The 6,125-nt window shown below is 49.7% G+C and overlaps 1 protein-coding gene across 1 annotated transcript in view; it reads left to right on the top strand.

The window, feature by feature from the left end:
* The window catches only part of LOC115650666 (zinc finger protein 501-like), a 1,041,190-nt gene that overhangs the window by 354,466 nt on the left and 680,599 nt on the right, over window positions 1–6,125 (top strand). The gene's annotated exons all lie outside the window — the stretch shown is intronic.

Here is a 6,125-nt window from a genome sequence, read left to right as displayed (position 1 = left end):
TGGTTGCATTTCCCACTCCTCCTGGCAGGTTAACACCCCGCAGGCAGATCTCTGAACCGAAGTGAACAGTTCCCCAAATCCAGCGCTTTAGCAGCAGCTTTGCTAGGAAAGCGCTGACGTCACCAAGTAAAGTAAGAGCCAGAGCGCTGTGTCCAGGATCTTCTCTTGGGCCCCTCCCTGTGGTGTCTGACAGGCGCAAGGAGAAACCAGGGAAATGTTTTCATGGAGTTTAAGGGCAAAAGGGGCCATTAGCTCAGGTAGTCGGACCCCTGTATGACACAGGACAATGCACATATTGATCCCAAAGACCTTAGATAGATCAAAGCCTTTCAGCCCTCAGGAAGGAGGCTAAACTGGGTACCAGAGGCAGCGAACAAGGACCCCCCAAGGCAATGGCAGGGAACTGACCAGGTGAAATATGCCCAGATGATCCTGGCAGGCAACCCACCCCCATGCTACAGAGGTGGGAGTCCCTGTTCCTCCTGCCCTTAGAATCTCTAGTGGTAAGTGGGTAGCCCAAGTTCCCCAGTTAAGAATCCTCCATGTGGTTTCCCTCCCTTCACCTTCAAATAAGAAGTGTGTGTGGAGGGAGTGAGAGGAAGGTTGTTTGGCAGATATGTTAAGGGGGGACTGTGTCTCCCTGTCTGGCTCAGGCTCCTGGGAGGAAGTGATCTCAGTGTGTATGGCTGTCTCCATTCCTCCCACCCATAAGAATGTCTGGTGTGTGGGTGCATCCTAGACCATTAAGGATCTCTGGTGGGTGGGTGTTTCTCTTCCCCTAGTCAGGATCTCTGGTGGGTGGCAGTATAAAAAGAGACTTTGACTCACCCAGGCTGGGCTGCCATCATGGAACAGACCAGGTCCTTCTGTGGGGTGTTTGGATTCCTTCAAGGATGTGATCTCAGTGTGTGTGGGTGTCCCTGTCTCTTCAACCCTTAACAATCCCTGGTGTGTGGGTGCGCTGGGCCCCATTACAATCCCTGGTGTTTGGGTGCCTCTGCCTTACCCATGAGGAACCCCGGTGGATGTGAGTGTTCTCCACACTACTGGGGGTGTCTGGTGCCCCTGTCCCTCCTGGTTAATAGTGGCGTGTGTGGGTGTCCCCCAGCCCGTTAAGGATCCCTGTTGTGTGGATGTCCCCGTTTTTCTCATTAAGAATGGTGCAATGTAGCATATGGGTATGTCCCCCATCCCATGAACTAGCTCCTGTGTGTGCTTCCCCTGCCCCCCTCAGGCTCTGTGGTGTGTGGGTGTCACTGTTCCCCTTTTCAAGATCTGTATGGCAGGGAGGCATTCCTCCCCCAAGTCAGGATCCCCATCGTGTGGGTGCTCCCATCCCCCTCTGCAGGCTCTGCAGGGGCTGTGTGTATAAAAAGAGACTGTGTCTCACCCAGGCTACACTGCAGTGGCTATTCACAGGCACAATCCCACTACTGATCAGCACAGGAGTTTTGACCGGCTCCATTTCCAACCGGGGCCAGTTCACCCCTCCTTAGGCAACTTGGGGACCCCAAGCTTCACCATATTGATGCCAAACTTAGTGCAGACACCCGATCGGCACAGCCCACTGCAGCCCACAACTCCTGAGCTCAAGCGATCTGCCAGCCTCAGCCTCCCTGGGAGCTGGGATCACAGGCAGCAGCCACAGTGCCCAGCTGGTTCCATGCTCTCCCACTTCCAACTTCAGCCTCCAGTAGAGGATCCCAGCTATGTTAGTGTCTGTGTTTCCCCTTTTCAAGATCCCTGTTGCATGGGTGCATCCCTCCCCCACAATTCAGGATCCTCGAGTGAGCGGGGCTGGGGCTAGGGCTGGGGCTGGGGCAGGAGTGGGGCAAGGGTGTTTGGTTTGTGTGATTACTGTTATTTCTACATTGTCTTTCAGGTAGATCCTGGATTGTGCTTAAATTGAAAAAGTGATCTTCAAAACGTTGCAGACCACTGATGTAGCTGTTACTGTTCTCCAGAGTGTAGGGAACTTGGCATTTAGCCATGAAAGCAACAGGGTGTTTTGCCCATTAGGTCTCTAATGTCTTCTCTGCTCTGCAGCGTTTTAAGACTGGTTACAGGCACTAGCTGTGAAACATTAGTCTCACAAGGTCTTTTAACATAAAGTGTGTTGTCAGGTAATGACACAGCATAACCATAATGGTGTCTAGCACATAGTGACTTCCCAACATATTTAAGGGTTTTCCCAAAAGCTCATGCACATTGTACATTTTTATAGTTTTTGGTATCAGAAACAAAAGTCACAAAAGTTAACAGCAATAATATTATCATCAAATATATCACGTGTACATTTACAAATATTTTTGTCATGTCACATCTTTGGTTCAATGTCATTGAGGTTTTGGCATTTAATGTTTAACCTGTGGCTTCCATTAGCAGGATAAAGTTTGTCCCTTCCTCCCTGTCCTAGAGGGTCAAAATCTGAGCTCTTTTGTGTAACAATCCATTGGCTGGTTAGGTGCTTTATACACAGAAACTTCTCACTGTAGACAAGGCCCTCAATAGAACCTTCACATGAAAGTCCCATCAGGTGTGGATGGTTATCTTCCACGGCCCATTGTGAGTTAAGTATTCCTGAATGGGCCATTTAACTTCAATGATCCCTTCAAGATGTGCAGGCTAAATACCTTCTGGGTGTTACCACAGGAACAAACATTTGAAATACAGGTACAGAGTTAATATTCATAACTTCAGATACAAACGTGATACATGCATACAAGTAGCATAATCATATTCCGCACATCATCAAATTTGTGGTGATCGGGGGAGGTCCTGGACTATTGGAAAAAGGCAAATATAATGGCCATATTTAGAAAAGGGAAGAAATACAATCCGGGGAACTATAGACCAGTTAGCCTCACTTCAGTCCCTGGCAAAATCATGGAGCAGGTCCTCAAGCAATCCATTTTCAAGCACTTGGAGGTGAGGAAGATGATCAGGAACAGTCAACATGGATTCACCAAGGACAAGTCATGCCTGACCAACCTGACTGCCTTCTATGAGGAGATAACTGGATTTGTGGATATGGGGAAATCAGTGGATATGATATATCTTCACTTTAGCAAAGCTTTTGATATGATCTCCCACAGTATTCTTCCCAGCAAGTTTAAAAAAGTATGGATTGGATGAATGGACTATAAGGTGGATAGAAAGCTGGCTAGATTGTCAGACTCAATGAGTAGTGATCAATGGCTTGATGTCTATTTGGCAGCTGGTAGCAAGCAGAATGCCCCAGGGGTCTGTCCTGGGGCCGGTTTTATTCAACATCCAGTGATCTGGATGATGGGATTAATTGCACCCTCAGCAAGTTCGCAGATGACACTGATGTGATAGATATGCTGGAGGATAGGGATAGAGTCCAGAGTGACCTAGACAAATTGGAGGATTGGGCCAAAAGAAATCTGAGGAGGTTCAACAAGGACAATTGCAGAGTCCTGCACTTAGGACAGAAGAATCCCATGCACTGCTGTAGGCTAGAGACCTACTGGCTAAGCAGCAGTTGTACAAAAAAGGACATGGGGGATTACAGTGGATGAGAAGCTGGATATGAGTTAGCAGTGTGTCCTTGTTGCCAAGACGGCCAACGGCATATTGGGCTGTATTAGTAGGAGCATTGTCAGCAGATTGAGAGAAGTGATGATTCCCTTCTATTTGGCACTGGTGAGGCCACATCTGGAGTATTGCATCCAGTTTTGGTCCCTGGGCTACAGAAGGGATGTGGACAAATTGGAGAGAGTCCAGCAGAGGGCAACGAAAATTATCGGGGGGCTGGGGCAAATGACTTACGAGAGGAGGCTGAGAGAACTGGGCTTATTTAGTCTGCAGAAGAGAAGACTGAGGGGGGATTTGATAGCAGCCTTCAACTACCTGAAGGGGGTTCCAAAGAGGATGGATTGAGACTGTTCTCAGTGGTACCTGATGACAGAATAAGGAGTAATGGTCTCAAATTGCAGTGGGGGAGGTCTGGGTTGGATATTAGGAAACTCTATTTCACGAGGAGGGTGGTGAAGCACTGGAATGGGTTCCCTAGGGAGGTGGTGGAATCTCCATCCTTAGAGATTTTGAAGACCCAGCTTGACAAAGCCCTGGCTGGGATGATTTAGTTGCTATTGGTCCTGCTTTGAGAAGGGGGTTGGACTAGATGACCTCCTGAGGTCCCTTCCAACCCTGATAGTCTATGATTCTATGATAACCTTTCCATAGACATCTTACATGCCACACTTTGGACAATATTTGTTGTGATTATATAACAGTGGTAGCAACAATGATCTACATAGTCATATTTTATCAGATAATATCACAGGCACCCGCACAGCCAGGATCCTTTATGGGGGGGATAGAGGCAACCGCACACCCAGGTTGCTCTACAGAGGCACAGGCAATAAGGACTCTGTATGGACGGATATGGACACCCAGACACCTGGGCTCCTGAACAGTGGCAAGAGGGCACCAAAACATCCAGGATCTTATCTGGGGAGGATAGCGAAGCCCACACATCTGAGATACTCTACAGGGGCAGGAACATTAGCCCAGTTGCAGGCTGCCCCTGTCTGGCCACATTATTCACAAGCAGAAGTTAAAACTGGAGCTGGTAGTAGGTAAAGTCAGCCGGGCATTGTGGCTGGTGCCTGTCATCCCAGCTCCTAGGGAGGCTGAGGCCAGCGAATCGCTTGAGCTCAGGAATTCTGGGCTGTAGTGGGCTGTGCCGATCGGGTGTCCACACTAAGTTCGGTATCAATACGGTGATCCCTGGGAAGCTTGGGGTATCCAGGTTGCCTAAGGAGGGGTGAACCGGCCCAGGTCAGAAATGGAGCAAGTCAAAACTCTCGTGCCGATCAGTAGTGGGATCATGCCTGTGAATAGCCTCTGCAGCGTAACTCAGACTCCAAAATTCAAAGTCCTGAGTGCTACCCATTACACCATGAGGCCTGCTACTATTCCATTTTCTAGACCCCCTTTGACTCTCAGCTGGCTGGTTTGCACTCTGAACTTATTGCTTCCCACTAGTGGCTTCCTCTCACAGGACTCTTTCTCCTCCTCCAGTGACTGTGGTCCTGCACTATCAGATCCGCAGGTCCTGCCCTGAGTCCCCGCATCACCGTGCTTTGTCTCCATTCCCTGCAGGCTGCAAAAATGTCAGGGGAGGCTGCCCCTCCCTTCACTCGGTGCTCCCACTCAAATCGGCCAGCTGCAGCCTCATCTCCTGGAACTCGGCCAGCTGTCGTTTGATCCAGTCGTACAGTCACATGCTGACTGGCTCCCCAGCCTGGATGGCCTTGTGGAAATCCCACAGGCAATGCTGCAGAACTTGGCACCATTAGTTTCTTTAATGTTGTGCTGTTTTCCTGACCACCAGAACAAAGCTTCCAGCTCCACCCTCACCGACTCCCACCAATACCCCTGGTTGTCATAGAAACCCTCTGATGCTTTCCCGTTCTGCCAACACCACCAGGTCTCGCCATCCTGCTCCTTTATCTTGCAAGCTCTGTATGTTCAGCTTCCAATATCCTCTGCTGTGGGTCAGGGAATTGCCCACATTGAGCACACGGTGAGAGTTGCATGATCCGAACAGTCCATTGGCACCACCCTGCACGGGGCTCTCAATGTGCTGTCCTTCACGTAAATCCGGTCAATGCGACTCCTGGCCTGTCCCTGCAGAAATGTGTATCCCCTCTGCGGCTGGTGTTAGCTTGGGTCAGAGGAATAGGAGGCTACCACCCACCCCCCACTTGTTCCACTACAGAGAAACACGTCCTCTAAGCCAACCTCGCTACAGACCTGCAGCAGGTAATGCTCATCATAGAAGACTTTCCTCTGATGGTCAGGAAAACAGGACCAGCAGTCCTCAGGTCAGCTGCAACAATTGAAATCCTGCCCCAACACCAAACACTGTCCAGAGGAAGGGAGCCAGTTCCCTCCATAGAACTTTCCTTTCACACTTTAACTGGGGACCATACATACTAATATAGCTGTAACCAGTGCCACAGAGCACAAAGCCCACCAGTAATGCCCTCCCTGGTTGGAGTTCCAGCCCCTTCTGTACTCACATCATGAATGTGAAGAACAAGACTCCAACCCCATCATTCTTCCCTGGTGTGGAGGACCAGAGAAATGGGCCC

Source organism: Gopherus evgoodei, chromosome 4, assembly GCF_007399415.2.
Source record: "Gopherus evgoodei ecotype Sinaloan lineage chromosome 4, rGopEvg1_v1.p, whole genome shotgun sequence".
NCBI classification, from domain to species: domain Eukaryota; kingdom Metazoa; phylum Chordata; order Testudines; family Testudinidae; genus Gopherus; species Gopherus evgoodei.
This window is presented reverse-complemented; position numbering and strand designations above follow the sequence as displayed.